Raw genomic sequence first — 16915 nt, forward strand, 5'->3', positions numbered from 1 at the left:
GCCATTTGCCATTCCTTTTGTAGGTCACTTGATGTCATCCTGCGGTGGCTGAGTGACATTGGAATAAGATGACGGTCATCCCGGTCAGTGGAGAGTCGCTTTCGCCCTCTGCCGGTCTGTAGCTTTGTTGTCCCCAATGTCTGCTGCTTGACCTTGTTGTAATGGACTGCCGTCTTTGAAATTTTAAGGATGGAGGCAACATGACGCTCACTGTATCCCTCTGTTAGTGAAGCCAGAATTGAGCCCTTCTTTTCCTCACTCAAGACTTCTTTTCAACTCCTTTGGCATGGTTAAAAGTTAGTTTTTCATTCAAATTACTTTTGGGCTATTCCTAGCACTTGTTTTGCCATCCAGCTTGTCCTATTGCAAGAGGATTGTGAAGACCACAGCAGTGTTTTTTATCCTTTCCCTGGTTACATAAGATTTGGTTCAGGTGATCACCTAATCAGAAGCACATTAAGTAGAATGAGGTGGACTGTGGTTGGAATTCAACTGACGCTGGAATGGAATGGCTGTCAGACATGTAGAGATGGGGATTTTTTTCCATTGATTTGAACAAAGGCAAACCGAGCCTAAAGTATGAATCTTCAGGCTCCATTTGCTCTGCTTTCAGATGTCTCATTTCAGACAGCACAATCCTGTATTTCAGGGATTCAGTTGTAAGCCTTGTGTAAAGACCTGAATGCAGCGCTGAATGTAGTGTGAATAGGTCCTTACATCCTACACCACCTCAGGGGATTGTTGTTATGGAGTATTGCCCCTGGGTGGCCGCAGTTATGACCACCACCAGGGCTTGCGGTCACCCACCCTAGCTTTGGTATTCTGGGGAGCTGGTATAATGAATATCTGAGAAGAGCCCTAGAGAAGCAAGAACATTGGACAACCAAGAGGTGGTGGCCTCAAGTCAGGTGTAGTGTTCAACAGGGCAAGACTTTCTACCTTGTATCTATTGTGTATGGGGATCGTGGTTGTGGGGGACTTCATGTGTCCAGTAACCATAGTGGATGCCCATTCCTAAACTAATCAAGGATTCCTGTGGACCTATTGAGCTAATAGAACCAGCAGTCAAATTAATGTCCCAAATTATCCCCACAAATTAATAACTAATAGGGAATTAGGTAATGCACCCGGAGCATGATGCTTCGCACTTGTCTTTGGTTTGCTGCTGATTGCAGGAGGTTTATGGACTAGTTGATGTGCGGCCCCACAACTTGTCTATAGTAGATACCAGCCCCATCATCTTTTTTTCAACCTTTGTATGTGAGGACCCTGCACACGACTGGTCCCATTTCCATACTTTTTCCATTAATAGCCGGTCATAATAGAGTGAACCAGAGATGGGGGTCGTCCATTTCAGGTGTTGTAGGTGTTCTCAGTCTTCTGAAATCCCTTTAAAGAGAACCTGTCCCTTTCCATAACGATGTAATTTTTTACCTGGTGTAAATGCCCCTGTTCTGAATACGGCGTTGCTTTTCTTGTGTTCCTGCCCCTCTGTCCCTCTTCCCTGGATGTAAATCATCTTTTTAGCCAAGTGGACTAAGAGTGGGATATATCAACCAATTCATCTCCACCCACGTGTCAGGCAGATATGTTACATCTCCTCAGATGGATGCCAGCTCTGCAGGGAATTATTTGACATAAAGAGGTTGTCCGGCACCACTCACATCTGCATTGGTGGTGAGCGACACTGATGACATTGCTCTGGGAGATACAAAACAGGTCATGTACTTTATTAAAGGGAATCTGTCAGCAGATTTTTGCTACTTAATCTGAGAGCAGCATGATGTAGAGCAAGATATCCTGATTCCAGGGATGTGTCACTTATTAGGCTGTGTGTTGTAGTTTCAATACAATCCATGTTTTATCAACAGGAGATGATCACTGCCTGACTAGGTCTCAGGTACAGGCCAGTCAGGCTAATCTGTGTAACCCCGCCCTCACCACTGATTTGCAGTTTGTACACAGGAATCTGCCAGCGTGGGCGGGGTTACACAGGGCTTAACATTCTGAGCACTGCTTCATTTACAACAGAGAAAGCAGGGATTCTATCAAAACTGCACCAAGCAGTCTAGTAAGTGATACATCGCTGGAATCAGGCTCTCTGCCCCTACATCATGCTGATCTCGGATTACGTAGCAAAACCTTCTGACAGATTCCCTTTAACTGGAATTGTGTATCTGTCCTATCCTATTGCAATAACTAAAGATGCAAGTCAAACGCATTTGCGGTTAAACATTATTCTGGTTAGGATCGCGACCTATGGTGATGTTTTTATATATTTTTTACTACAAATAAACTCACAAGATTTTTAACCCTATCCTGACCCTGTAACACTATTTTCTTCGTTCTAATAAATAGGTGGAAAATTTGGCACAAATCCCTCCAAGTATCTGCTTTCCTACCTATAGCCAGCCTTGGTAAATGGGCTATTGTGTTCATTTCTGAGTGAGGCCCTAGTTTTGTCTTGGGGCCCATGGCTACTTATTGCACCCTGTGACACCTATTTAGCCATTTTCCTGGGTTTCCTGCATTCTGCTTTGCTGTGATCTGGTCATCAGTCTTTCAGGTAGTGTGTTTTATAGGACCAATACAATATAAGTGCCCCCATCACAGAGACCGACCCCCAAAACACTGGTGATGTAACTTGGGCTGGAGTTATATGTGACCTGCTCTATTACAGGTGCATCTCACAAAACTAGAATATCATCAAAAAGTTACTTTATTTCAGTTCCTCAATACAAAAAGTGAAACTCCTATATTATATAGAGTCATTACACACAGAGGGATCTATTTCACGTGTTTATTTCTGTTAATGTTGATGATTATGGCTTACAGCCAATGGAAACACAAAAGTTATTATCTCAGTAAATTAGAATATTTTATAACAGCTTGAAAAATTATTTTAAAATCCGAAATATTGGCCTATTGAAATGTATATTCAGTAAATGCACTCAATACCTGGTCGGGGCTCCTTTTGCATCAATTACTGCATCAATGCGGTGTGGCATGGAGGCGATCAGCCTGTGGCACTGCTGAGGTGTTATGGAAGCCCAGGTGGCTTTGATAGCAGCCTTCAGCTCGTCTGCATTGTTGTGTCTGGTGTCTCTCATCTTCCTCTTGACAATACCCCAAAGATTCTCTATAATAGATTCTCTATGGGGTTAAGGTCAGGCGAGTTTGCTGGCCAATCAAGCACAGTGATACTGTTGTGTGTAAACCAGGTATTGGTACTTCTGGCCGTGTGGACAGGGGCCAAGTCCTGCTGGAGAATGACATTTCCATCTCCAAAAGTTTGTCTGCAGAGGGAAGCATGAAGTGCTCTAAAATTTCCTGGTAGGCGGCTGCGCTGACTTTGGTCTTGATAAAACACAGTGGACCTACACCAGAAGATGACATGGCTCCCCAAACCATCACTGATGGTGGAAACTTCACACTAGACCTCCAGCAGCTAAACAAATGAAATGAAACAAATTAAAATTGGAAGTCTGGGACCTTGTGGAGTGTCAATGACTGCCTTCTGGACATCTGTCAAGTTAACAGTCTTCCCCATGATTGCGGAGCCTACTGAAACAGACTAAGGGACCTTTTAAATGCTTAGGAAGCCTTTGCAGGTGTTTTTTGTTAATTATTTAAGTTTACTGAGATAATGACTGTTGTGTTTTCATTGGCTGTAAGCCATAACCATCAACATTAACAGAAATAAACACTTGAAATAGATCACTCCGTTTGTAATGACTCTATATAATATATGACTTTGACTTTTTATATTGAAGAACTGAAATTAACTTTTTGATGATATTCTAATTTTGTGAGATGCTCCTGTATGTAGCACCCTCTATACTCCCTGGTCCTGCAGCAGCTGCCATCATGTATACAGCAGATGAGACAGACACTTTATTATATGCCGGATGAGCCAAGTCTGGTTCTAGTTCTGGAATATTGAGCGTCAGCGTTCACTCTCATCATTGTTTCTGTAGGGTGAAGTCCACACAAATAAAACACACAACACAATATATTATTATTAATTTTTTTATTGGAATAGCAATAAGCCACATTGTAATAAAAATATTACTGGCCCTTTAATAAATTAAAGTTCACAATGACTCTCAGGTCAGGCCCGATAGAGACTACAGAACTTGCTGCGGATAGTGCAGACCTGATGAGAGCCACTGGAACCAAAGATCCAGAGGAAGGCGAAGAAAACCCCCTAGGGGGGAAAAAAATTCCTTCCTGACCCCAGTTCTGGCGATCGGATATCTCCCTGGATCTTGTCTCTCCTGCTGCATATTGCTGTATATCTGTACGTCAGGGGCGGACACAGCCAGAAGAGGGCCCCTCTATCAGAATAGTATATCTAGCCCCGTGTCTGAACTGTTGGGCGGGCCGCCTCGGGCATGGCCCCGTGTCTGGACTGTTGGGCCGCCCACCTCGGGCCTGGCTTCGTATCTGGACTGTGGGACTTCCCGCCTTGAGTCTGGACTGTTGGACCTCCCACTTCGGGTCTGGACAGTTGGGCCGCCCGCCTCGGGTCTGGACAGTTCCCCTCTATCAGTATATTGGCATAGCTCATCATAATGCACAATTCACCTGATTAGGAGGTGGTGGTGGCCCCTTTACATCTTGGGTCCCTGTGGAACTGCACATGTTGCACCAATTGGCCACCCTCCTCGGGTCTGGCCCCATGTCTGGACTGTTGGGCCGCCCGACTCGGGTCTGGACTGTTGGGCCGCCCGCCCTGGGTCTGGACTGTTGGGCCGCCCGCCCTGGGTCTGGACTGTTGGGCCGCCCGCCCTGGGTCTGGACTGTTGGGCCGCCCGCCCTGGGTCTGGACTGTTGGGGCCCGTCCGCCCTGTGTCTGGACTTTGGGGCCGCCTGCCCTGGGTCTAACCCCAGGTCTGGACTGTGGGGCCGCCTGCCCCGGGACTATCCCCGTGTCTGGACTGTGGGGCCCGTCCGCCCCGAGCCTGGAGTTTGGGGCCCGTCTGCCCCGAGCCTGGACTGTGGGGCCCGACCGCCTCGAGCGTGAACTGTGGGGCCCATCCGCCCCGAGCGTGGACTGTGGGGCCAGAACGTGGACTGTGGGGCCCGTCCGCCCCGAGCCTGGACGGTGGGGCCCATCCGCCCCGAGCCTGGACTGTGGGGCCCGTCCGCCCTCTGTCCGTACTGTGGCCGCCCCATGTCCGGACTGTGAGGTCGCCTGCCCCGGGTCTAGCCCCAGGTCTGGACTGTGGGGCATGCCCACCCCGTGTCAGGACTGTGGGGCCCGTCCGCCCCTTGTCCTAACTATGGGCCCGCCCGCCCCGTGTCCTGACTGTGAGGCCCGCCCACCCCGTATCCAGACTGTTGGGCCTGCCCGCCCAGTGTCCTGACTGTGGAGCCCGCCCGCCCCGTGTCCTGACTTTGGGGCTCGCCCGCCCCAAATCCAGACTGTGGGGCCCATCCGCCCCGAGTCCGGACTTTGGGGCCGCCTGCCCCGGGTCTAGCCCCAGGTCTGGACTGTGGGGCCACCAGTCCCGGGACTATCCCCGTGTCCGGACTGTGGGGCACGAGCGCCCCGAGCCTGGACTGTGGGGCACGCCCGACCCGAGCGGGAAAGGGGAGCCCGTCCGCCCCGAGCCTGGACTGTGGGGACCATCCGCCCCGAGCCTGGACTGTGGGGCCCGTCCACCCCGAGATTGGACTGTGGGGCCCGAGCGTGTACTGTGGGGCCTGTCCGCCCCGAGCCTGGACTGTGGGGCCCCCCGTCCGCCCAGGGTCTGGACTGTGGGGCCGGCTGCCCCCGGGTCTAGCCCCGAGCCTAGACTGTGGGGCCCGCCGGCCCTATGTCCGTACTGTGGCCGCCCCGTGTCTGGACTGTGGGGCCGCCTGCCCCGGGTCTAGCCCCAGGTCTGGACTGTGGGGCATGCCCACCCCGTGTCAGGACTGTGGGGCCCGTCCGCCCCATGTCCGGACTGTGGGGCCGCCTGCCCCGGGACAAGCCCAGTCCCCGGACTGTGGGGCCCGCCCCATGTCCTAACTATGGGCCCGCCCACACTGTGTCCTGACTGTGGGGCCCGTCCTCCCCGAGCCTGGACTGTGGGGCCGGTTGCCCCCGGGTCCAGCCCCGAGTCTGGACTGTGGGGACCGCCCGCCCTATGTCCGGACTGTGGCCGCCTCGTGTCCGTACTGTGGGGCCCGTCCACCCCGTGTCCGGACTGTGGGGCTGCCTGCCCTGGGTCTAGCCCCAACTCTGGACTGTGGGGCATGCCCGCCCCGTGTCAGGACTGTGGGGCCCGTCCGACCCGTGTCCGGACTTTGCGGCCGCCAGCCCCGGGTCTAGCCGCAGGTCTGGACTGTTGGGCCGCCTGCCCCAGGACTAGCACCGTGTCCTAACTATGGGCCCGCCCACCCCGTGTCCTTACTGTGGGGCTCGCCCGCAGAGTGTCCCGACTGTGGGGCCAGCCCGCCGTGTGTCCTGACTGTGGGGCCCACCGCCCCGGGTCTGAACTGTGGGGCCGACTGCCCCTGGGTCTAGCCCCGAGCCTGGACTGTGGGGCCCGCCCGCCTTATGTCCGGACTGTGGCCCCCCCCCGTGTCCGGACTGTGGGACCGTCCACCCCGTGTCCAGACTGTGGGCCGCCTGCTCCGAGTCTAGCCCCAGGTTTGGACTGTGGGGCATGCCCGCCCCGTGTCCGGACTGTGGGGCACGAGCGCCCCGAGCCTGGACTGTGGGGCACGCCCGACCCGAGCGGGAAAGGGGAGCCCGTCCGCCCCGAGCCTGGACTGTGGGGACCATCCGCCCCGAGCCTGGACTGTGGGGCCCGTCCACCCCGAGATTGGACTGTGGGGCCCGAGCGTGTACTGTGGGGCCTGTCCGCCCCGAGCCTGGACTGTGGGGCCCCCCGTCCGCCCAGGGTCTGGACTGTGGGGCCGGCTGCCCCCGGGTCTAGCCCCGAGCCTAGACTGTGGGGCCCGCCGGCCCTATGTCCGTACTGTGGCCGCCCCGTGTCTGGACTGTGGGGCCGCCTGCCCCGGGTCTAGCCCCAGGTCTGGACTGTGGGGCATGCCCACCCCGTGTCAGGACTGTGGGGCCCGTCCGCCCCATGTCCGGACTGTGGGGCCGCCTGCCCCGGGACAAGCCCAGTCCCCGGACTGTGGGGCCCGCCCCATGTCCTAACTATGGGCCCGCCCACACTGTGTCCTGACTGTGGGGCCCGTCCTCCCCGAGCCTGGACTGTGGGGCCGGTTGCCCCCGGGTCCAGCCCCGAGTCTGGACTGTGGGGACCGCCCGCCCTATGTCCGGACTGTGGCCGCCTCGTGTCCGTACTGTGGGGCCCGTCCACCCCGTGTCCGGACTGTGGGGCTGCCTGCCCTGGGTCTAGCCCCAACTCTGGACTGTGGGGCATGCCCGCCCCGTGTCAGGACTGTGGGGCCCGTCCGACCCGTGTCCGGACTTTGCGGCCGCCAGCCCCGGGTCTAGCCGCAGGTCTGGACTGTTGGGCCGCCTGCCCCAGGACTAGCACCGTGTCCTAACTATGGGCCCGCCCACCCCGTGTCCTTACTGTGGGGCTCGCCCGCAGAGTGTCCCGACTGTGGGGCCAGCCCGCCGTGTGTCCTGACTGTGGGGCCCACCGCCCCGGGTCTGAACTGTGGGGCCGACTGCCCCTGGGTCTAGCCCCGAGCCTGGACTGTGGGGCCCGCCCGCCTTATGTCCGGACTGTGGCCCCCCCCCGTGTCCGGACTGTGGGACCGTCCACCCCGTGTCCAGACTGTGGGCCGCCTGCTCCGAGTCTAGCCCCAGGTTTGGACTGTGGGGCATGCCCGCCCCGTGTCCGGACTGTGGGGCCCGTCCACCCCGTGTCCGGACAGTGGGCCGCCTGCCCGGACTGTGGGCCGCCTGCCCCGGGTCTAGCCCCAGGTCTAGACTGTGGGGCCTCCTGCCCCGGGATTAGCTCCGTGTCCGGACTGTGGGGCCCGCCCGCCCCGTGTCCTGACTGTGGAGCCCGCCCGTCCCGTGTCCTGACTGTGGGCACCGCACACCCCGAGCCTGGACTGTGTGGCACGCCCGCCCCGAGCGGGAAAGGGGGGCCTCCTCCGCCCCGAGCCTGGACTGAGGGGCCCGTCCGCCCCGAGCCTGGACTGTGGGGCCCGTCCGCCCCGAGCCTGGACTGTGGGGCCCGTCCGCCCCGAGCCTGGACTGTGGGGCCCGTCCGCCCCGAGCCTGGACTGTGGGGCCCGTCCGCCCCGAGCCTGGACTGTGGGGCCCGCCCTATGTACGGACTGTGGCCGCATTGCATCTGGACTGTGGGGCCCGTCCACCCCGTGTCCGGACTGTGGGGCCGCCTGCATCGGGTCTAGCCCCTGGACTGGACTGTGGGGCCCCCCTCCCCAGGTCCGGATGGTGGGGCCCCCCGCCCGCCCCGAGTCTAGCCCCAGGTCTGGACTGTGGGCCCCCGCGTCAGCCCCGGGCACGGACTGTGGGGCCCCCCACCCGCCCCGGGTCTGAACTGTGGGGACGGCTGCCCCGGGTCTAGCCCCGAGCCTGGACTGTGGGGCCCACCCTATGTCCGGACTGTAGCCGCCCCGTGTCCGGACTGTGGGGCTCGTCCACCCCGTGTCCGGACTTTGGGGCTGCCTGCCCCGGGTCTAGCTCCAGGTCTGGACTGTGGGGCATGTCAAGTCCGTGTCAGGACTGTGGGGCCCATCCTCCCCGTGTCTGGACTGTGGGGCCACCTGCCCCTGGTCTAGCCTCAGGTCTGGACTGTAGGGCCGCCAGCCCTGGTACTAGCCCCGTGTCCGGACTGTGGGGCCCGTCAGCTCCGAGCCTGGACTGTGGTGCCGGTCCGCTCCGAGCCTAGACTGCGGGGCCCGTCCGCTCCAAGCCTGGATTGTGGGGCCCGCCTGTCCCGGGTCTAGCCCCGAGCCTGGACTGTGGGGCCCGCCCTATAACCGGACTGCGGCCGCCCCGTGTCCGGACTGTGGGGCCGGTTGCCCCGGGTCTAGCCCCGAACCTGGAATGTGCGGCCCGCCCACCCTATGTCCGGTCTGTGGCCGCCCCGTGTCCGGACTGTAGGGCTCGTCCACCCCGTGTCCGGACTGTGGGGCATGTCCACCCCATGTCAGGACTGTGGGGCCGGTTGCCCCGGGTCTAGCCCCGAACCTGGAATGTGCGGCCCGCCCACCCTATGTCCGGACTGTGGCCGCCCCGTGTCCGGACTGTAGGGCTCGTCCGCCCCGTGTCCGGACTGTGGGGCCCGTCCGCCCCGAGCCCGGACTGTGGGACCCGTCCGCCCCGAGCCCGGACTGTGGGGCCCGTCCGCCCCGAGCCTGGACTGTGGGGCCGCCTGCCCCGGGTCTAGCCCCAGGTCTGGACTGTGGGGCATGCCCACCCCGTGTCAGGACTGTGGGGCCCGTCCGCCCCGTGTCCGGACTGTGGGGCCGCCTGCCCCGGGACAAGCCCAGTCCCCGGACTGTGGGGCCCGCCCCATGTCCTAACTATGGGCCCGCCCACACTGTGTCCTGACTGTGGGGCCCGTCCTCCCCGAGCCTGGACTGTGGGGCCGGTTGCCCCCGGGTCCAGCCCCGAGTCTGGACTGTGGGGACCGCCCGCCCTATGTCCGGACTGTGGCCGCCTCGTGTCCGTACTGTGGGGCCCGTCCACCCCGTGTCCGGACTGTGGGACTGCCTGCCCTGGGTCTAGCCCCAACTCTGGACTGTGGGGCATGCCCGCCCCGTGTCAGGACTGTGGGGCCCGTCCGACCCGTGTCCGGACTTTGCGGCCGCCAGCCCCGGGTCTAGCCGCAGGTCTGGACTGTTGGGCCGCCTGCCCCAGGACTAGCACCGTGTCCTAACTATGGGCCCGCCCACCCCGTGTCCTGACTGTGGGGCTCGTTCGCCCCGTGTCCTTACTGTGGGGCTCGCCCGCAGAGTGTCCCGACTGTGGGGCCAGCCCGCCGTGTGTCCTGACTGTGGGGCCCACCGCCCCGGGTCTGAACTGTGGGGCCGACTGCCCCTGGGTCTAGCCCCGAGCCTGGACTGTGGGGCCCGCCCGCCTTATGTCCGGACTGTGGTCCCCCCCCGTGTCCAGACTGTGGGACCGTCCACCCCGTGTCCAGACTGTGGGCCGCCTGCTCCGGGTCTAGCCCCAGGTTTGGACTGTGGGGCATGCCCGCCCCGTGTCCGGACTGTGGGGCCCGTCCACCCCGTGTCCGGACAGTGGGCCGCCTGCCCGGACTGTGGGCCGCCTGCCCCGGGTCTAGCCCCAGGTCTAGACTGTGGGGCCTCCTGCCCCGGGATTAGCTCCGTGTCCGGACTGTGGGGCCCGCCCCGTGTCCTGACTGTGGAGCCCGCCCGTCCCGTGTCCTGACTGTGGGCACCGCACGCCCCGAGCCTGGACTGTGTGGCACGCCCGCCCCGAGCGGGAAAGGGGGGCCTGTCCGCCCCGAGCCTGGACTGAGGGGCCCGTCCGCCCCGAGCCTGGACTGTGGGGCCCGTCCGCCCCGAGCCTGGACTGTGGGGCCCGTCCGCCCCGAGCCTGGACTGTGGGGCCCGTCCGCCCCGAGCCTGGACTGTGGGGCCCGTCCGCCCCGAGCCTGGACTGTGGGGCCCGCCCTATGTACGGACTGTGGCCGCACTGCATCTGGACTGTGGGGCCCGTCCACCCCGTGTCCGGACTGTGGGGCCGCCTGCATCGGGTCTAGCCCCTGGACTGGACTGTGGGGCCCCCCTCCCCAGGTCCGGATGGTGGGGCCCCCCGCCCGCCCCGAGTCTAGCCCCAGGTCTGGACTGTGGGCCCCCGCGTCAGCCCCGGGCACGGACTGTGGGGCCCCCCACCCGCCCCGGGTCTGAACTGTGGGGCCGGCTGAGCCGGGTCTCGCCCCGAGCCTGGACTGTGGGGCCCACCCTATGTCCGGACTGTAGCCGCCCCGTGTCCGGACTGTGGGGCTCGTCCACCCCGTGTCCGGACTTTGGGGCTGCCTGCCCCGGGTCTAGCTCCAGGTCTGGACTGTGGGGCATGTCAAGTCCGTGTCAGGACTATGGGGCCCATCCTCCCCGTGTCTGGACTGTGGGGCCACCTGCCCCTGGTCTAGCCTCAGGTCTGGACTGTAGGGCCGCCAGCCCTGGTACTAGCCCCGTGTCCGGACTGTGGGGCCCGTCAGCTCCGAGCCTGGACTGTGGTGCCGGTCCGCTCCGAGCCTAGACTGCGGGGCCCGTCCGCTCCAAGCCTGGATTGTGGGGCCCGCCTGTCCCGGGTCTAGCCCCGAGCCTGGACTGTGGGGCCCGCCATATAACCGGACTGCGGCCGCCCCGTGTCCGGACTGTGGGGCCGGTTGCCCCGGGTCTAGCCCCGAACCTGGAATGTGCGGCCCGCCCACCCTATGTCCGGTCTGTGGCCGCCCCGTGTCCGGACTGTAGGGCTCGTCCACCCCGTGTCCGGACTGTGGGGCATGTCCGCCCCATGTCAGGACTGTGGGGCCGGTTGCCCCGGGTCTAGCCCCGAACATGGAATGTGCGGCCCGCCCACCCTATGTCCGGACTGTGGCCGCCCCGTGTCCGGACTGTAGGGCTCGTCCGCCCCGTGTCCGGACTGTGGGGCCCGTCCGCCCCGAGCCCGGACTGTGGGACCCGTCCGCCCCGAGCCCGGACTGTGGGGCCCGTCCGCCCCGAGCCTGGATTGTGGGGCCCGTCCGCCCCGAGCCTGGACTGTGGGGCCCCTCCGCCCCGAGCCTGGACTGTGGGGCCCCTCCGCCCCGAGCCTGGACTGTGGGGCCCCTCCGCCCCGAGCCTGGACTGTGGGGCCCCTCCGCCCCGAGCCTGGACTGTGGGGCCCCTCCGCCCCGAGCCTGGACTGTGGGGCCCCTCCGCCCCGAGCCTGGACTGTGGGGCCCCTCCTCCCTGAGCCTGGACTGTGGGGCCCCTCCGCCCCGAGCCTGGACTGTGGGGCCCCTCCGCCCCGAGCCTGGACTGTGGGGCCCCTCCGCCCCGAGCCTGGACTGTGGGGCCCGCCCTATATCCGACTGCGGCCGCCCCGTGTCCGGACTGTGGGGCCGCCTGCCCCGGGTCTAGCCACAGGTCCGGACTGTGGGGCCCCCCGCCCCGATTCCAGACTGTGGGGCCCCTCGCCCGCCCCGGGTCCAGACTGTGGGATCCCCCGCTTGCCCCGGGTCTGGACTGTGGGGCCGACTGCCCCCGGGTCTAGCCCCGAGCCTGGACTGTGGGGCCCGCCAACCTTAGGTCCGGACTGTGCCCCCCCCGTGTCTGGAATGTGGGGACCGTCCACCCCGTGTCCGGACTGTGGGCCGCCTGCTCCGGGTCTAGCCCTAGGTCTGGACTGTGGGGCATGCCCGCCCCGCATCTGGACTGTGGGGCCCGTCCACCCCTTGTCCGGACTGTGGGCCGCCTGCCCCGGGTCTAGCCCCAGGTCTGGACTGTGAAGCCGCCTGTCCCGGGATTAGCCCCGTGTCCGGTCTGTGGGTGTCTTGACTGTGGGGCCCGCCCGCGGCCCGCCCGCCCCGTGTCCTGACTGTAGGGCTTGCCCGCCCCGAGTCCAGACTGTGGGGCCCATCCGCCCCGCGTACTGACTTGGGGCCGCCTGCCCCGGGTCTAGCCCCAGGTCTCGACTGTGGGGCCACCTGCCCCGGGACTAGCCCCGAGCCTGGACTGTGGGGCACGCCCGCCCCGAGCGTTAAAGGGAGGCCCATCCGCTCCGAGCCTGGACTGTGGGGCCCGTCCGCCCCGAGCCTGGACTGTGGGGCCAGTCCACCCCGAGCATGGACTGTGGGGCCCGAGAGTGGACTGTGGGGCCCGCCCGCCCCGATTGGACTGTGGGGCCCGCCCGCCCCGAGCCTGGACTGTGGAGCCCGCCCGCCCGGAGCCTGGACTGTGGGGCCCGCCCGCCCGGAGCCTGGACTGTGGGGCCCGTCCGCCCCGAGCCTGGACTGTGGGGCCCGTCCGCCCCGAGCCTGGACTGTGGGGCCCGTCCGCCCCGAGCCTGGACTGTGGGGCCCGTCCGCCCCAAGCCTGGACTGTGGGGCCCGTCCGCCCCAAGCCTGGACTGTGGGGCCCGTCCGCCCCGAACCTGGACTGTGGGGCCCGTCCGCCCGCCCCGGGTCTGGACTTTGGGGCCAGCTGCCCCCGGGTCTAGCCCCGAGCCTGGACTGTGGGGCCCGCCCGCCCTATGTCCGGACTGTGGGGCCCGTCCACCCCGTGTCTGGACTGTGGGGCCGCCTGCCCCGGCTCTAGCCCCAGGTCAGGACTGTGGGGCATACCCGCCCCGTGTCAGGACTGTGGGCCCGTCCGCCCCGTGTCCGGATTGTGGGGCCGCCTGCCCTGGGACTAGCCCCGTGTCCGGACTGTAGGGCCCGCCCACCCCGTGTCGTAACTATGGGCCCGCCCGCCCCGAGCCTGGACTGTGGGGCCCGTCCGCCCCGAGCCTGGACTGTGGGGCCCGTCCGCTCCAAGCGTGGACTGTGGGGCCCGTCCATCCAGAGCATGGACAGTGGGGCCCGAGCGTGGACTGTGGGGCCCGTTCGCCCCGAGCCAGTACTGTGGGGCCCATCCGCCCTGAGCCTGGACTGTGGGGCTCCCCGCCCCAGGTCAGAAATGTGGGGCCGGCTACCCCGGGTCTAGCCCCGAGCCTGGACTGGTGGGCCCGCCCACCCTATGTCTGGACTGTGGCCTTCCCGTGTCCGGACTGTGGGGCTCGTCCACCCCGTGTCCGGACTTTGGGGCTGCCAACCCCGGGTCTAGCCCCAGGTCTGGACTGTGGGGCCTGTTCACCCCGTATCTGGACTGTGGGGCCCGTCCGCCCCAAGCCTGGACTGTGGGGCCCGTCCGCCCCAAGCCTGGACTGTGGGGCCCGTCCGCCCCAAGCCTGGACTGTGGGGCCCGTCCGCCCCGAACCTGGACTGTGGGGCCCGTCCGCCCGCCCCGGGTCTGGACTTTGGGGCCAGCTGCCCCCGGGTCTAGCCCCGAGCCTGGACTGTGGGGCCCGCCCGCCCTATGTCCGGACTGTGGGGCCCGTCCACCCCGTGTCTGGACTGTGGGGCCGCCTGCCCCGGCTCTAGCCCCAGGTCAGGACTGTGGGGCATACCCGCCCCGTGTCAGGACTGTGGGGCCCGTCCGCCCCGTGTCCGGATTGTGGGGCCGCCTGCCCTGGGACTAGCCCCGTGTCCGGACTGTAGGGCCCGCCCACCCCATGTCGTAACTATGGGCCCGCCCGCCCCGAGCCTGGACTGTGGGGCCCGTCCGCCCCGAGCCTGGACTGTGGGGCCCGTCCGCTCCAAGCGTGGACTGTGGGGCCCGTCCATCCAGAGCATGGACAGTGGGGCCCGAGCATGGACTGTGGGGTCCGTTCGCCCCGAGCCAGTACTGTGGGGCCCATCCGCCCTGAGCCTGGACTGTGGGGCCCGTCCGCCCCAAGCCTGGACTGTGTGGCTCCCCGCCCCAGGTCAGAAATGTGGGGCCGGCTACCCCGGGTCTAGCCCCGAGCCTGGACTGGTGGGCCCGCCCACCCTATGTCTGGACTGTGGCCTTCCCGTGTCTGGACTGTGGGGCTCGTCCACCCCGTGTCCGGACTTTGGGGCTGCCAACCCCGGGTCTAGCCCCAGGTCTGGACTGTGGGGCCTGTTCACCCCGTATCTGGACTGTGGGGCCCGTCCGACCCGAGCCTGGGCTGTGGGGCCCGTCCGCCCCGAGCCTGGGCTGTGGGGCCTGTCCGCCCTGGGTCTAGCCCCGAGCCTGGACTGTGCGGCCCGTCCGCCCTATATCCGGACTGCGACCGCCCCATGTCTGGAGTGTGGGCCCGTCCGCCCCGTGTACGGACTGTGGGGCCATCTGCTTCGAATCTAGCCCCAGGTCTGGACAGTGGGGCCGCCCGCCCCAAGTCTAGCCCCAGGTCTGGACTGTGGAGCCCCCCGCCAGCCCCGGGTACGGACTGTGGGGCCCGCCCGCCCCGTGTACGGACTGTGGGGCCCCCCGCCCGCCCCGAGTCTGGACTGTGGGGCCGGTTGCCCCGGGTCTGGCCCTGAGCCTGAACTGTGCGGCCTGCACACCCTATGTCCGGACTGCGGCTGCCCCGTGTCCGGACTGTAGGGCTCGTCCACCCTGTGTCCGGACTGTGGGGCCGCCTTCCCCGGGTCTGGACTGTGGGGCATATCCGCCCCATGTCAGGACTGTGGGGCCGCCTGCCCCGGGACTAGCCCCGTGTCCGAACTGTGGGGCCCGTCCGCCCCGAGCCTGGACTGTGGGGCCCGTCCGCCCCGAGCCTGGACTGTGGGGCCCCCCGCCCCTGGTCTGAAATGTGGGGCCGGCTGCCCCGGGTCTAGCCCCGAGCCTGGACTGTGGGACCCGCCCACCCTATGTCTGGACTGTGGCCGCCCCGAGTCCAGACTGTGGGCCTCGCCCTATATCCGGACTGCGGCCGCCCCGTGTCCGGACTGTGGGGCCGCCTGCCCCGGGTCTAGCCCCAGGCCCGGACTGTGGGGCCCGACGCCCACCCCGATTCCAGACTGTGGGGCCCCTCGCCCGCCCCTGGTCCGGACTGTGGGATCCTCTGCTTGCCCCGGGTCCGGACTGTGGGGCCCGCTGCCTTATGTCCGGACTGTGGCCCCCCCCCGTGTCCGGACTGTGGGGACCGTCCACCCCGTGTCCGGACTGTGGGCCACCTGCTCCGGGTCTAGCCCCAGGTCTGGACTGTGGGCCGCCTGCTCCGGGTCTAGCCCCAGGTCTGGACTGTGGGGCATGCCCGCCCCGTGTCCGAACTGTGGGGCCCATCCACCCCGTGTCCGGACTGTGGGCCGCCTGCCCCGGGTCTAGCCTCAGGTCTGAACTGTGGGGCCGCCTGCCCCGAGTCTAGCCCCAGGTCTGGACTATGGGGCATGCCCGCCCCGCGTCCGGACTGTGGGGCCCGTCCACACCGTGTCTGGACTGTGGGCCGCCTGCCCCTGGTCTAGCCCCAGGTCTGGACTGTGGGGCCAGCTGCCCCGGGATTAGCCCCATGTCCGGACTGTGGGGCCCGCCCGCCCCATATCCTGACTGTGGGGCCCGCCCGCCCCATGTCCTGACTGTGGGGCCCGCCCTGTGTCCTGACTGTGGGGCCCGCCCGCCCTGTGTCCTGACTGTGGGGCCCGCCCTGTGTCCTGACTTTGGGGCCCGCCCGCCCTGTGTCCTGACTTTGGGGCCAGCCCCGCCTGTGTCCTGACTTTGGGGCCCACCCGCCCTGTGTCCTGACTTTGGGGCCCGCCCGCCCTGTGTCCTGACTTTGGGGCCCGCCAGCCCTGTGTCCTGACTGTGGGGCTCACCCACCGCCAGCCCTGTGTCCTGACTGTGGGGCCCACCCACCCCGTGTCCGGACTGTGGGCCGCCTGCCCCGGGTCTAGCCTCAGGTCTGAACTGTGGGGCCGCCTGCCCCGGGTCTAGCCCCAGGTGTGGACTATGGGGCATGCCCGCCCCGCGTCCGGACTGTGGGGCCCGTCCACCCCGTGTCTGGACTGTGGGCCGCCTGCCCCTGGTCTAGCCCCAGGTCTGGACTGTGGGGCCACCTGCCCCGGGATTAGCCACGTGTCCGGACTGTGGGGCCCGCCCTGTGTCCTGACTGTGGGGCCCGCCCGCCCTGTGTCCTGACTGTGGGGCCCGCCCGCCCTGTGTCCTGACTTTGGGGCCCGCCCGCCCTGTGTCCTGACTTTGGGGCCAGCCCCGCCTGTGTCCTGACTTTGGGGCCCGCCCGCCCTGTGTCCTGACTTTGGGGCCCGCCCGCCCTGTGTCCTGACTTTGGGGCCCGCCAGCCCTGTGTCCTGACTGTGGGGCTCACCCACCGCCAGCCCTGTGTCCTGACTGTGGGGCCCACCCACCCCGTGTCCGGACTGTGGGCCGCCTGCCCCGGGTCTAGCCTCAGGTCTGAACTGTGGGGCCGCCTGCCCCGGGTCTAGCCCCAGGT

This window comes from Phyllobates terribilis, unplaced genomic scaffold (genome assembly GCF_046119375.1).
Source record: "Phyllobates terribilis strain yellow unplaced genomic scaffold, ASM4611937v1 Scaffold_110__1_contigs__length_5578470, whole genome shotgun sequence".
NCBI classification, from domain to species: Eukaryota; Metazoa; Chordata; class Amphibia; order Anura; family Dendrobatidae; genus Phyllobates; species Phyllobates terribilis.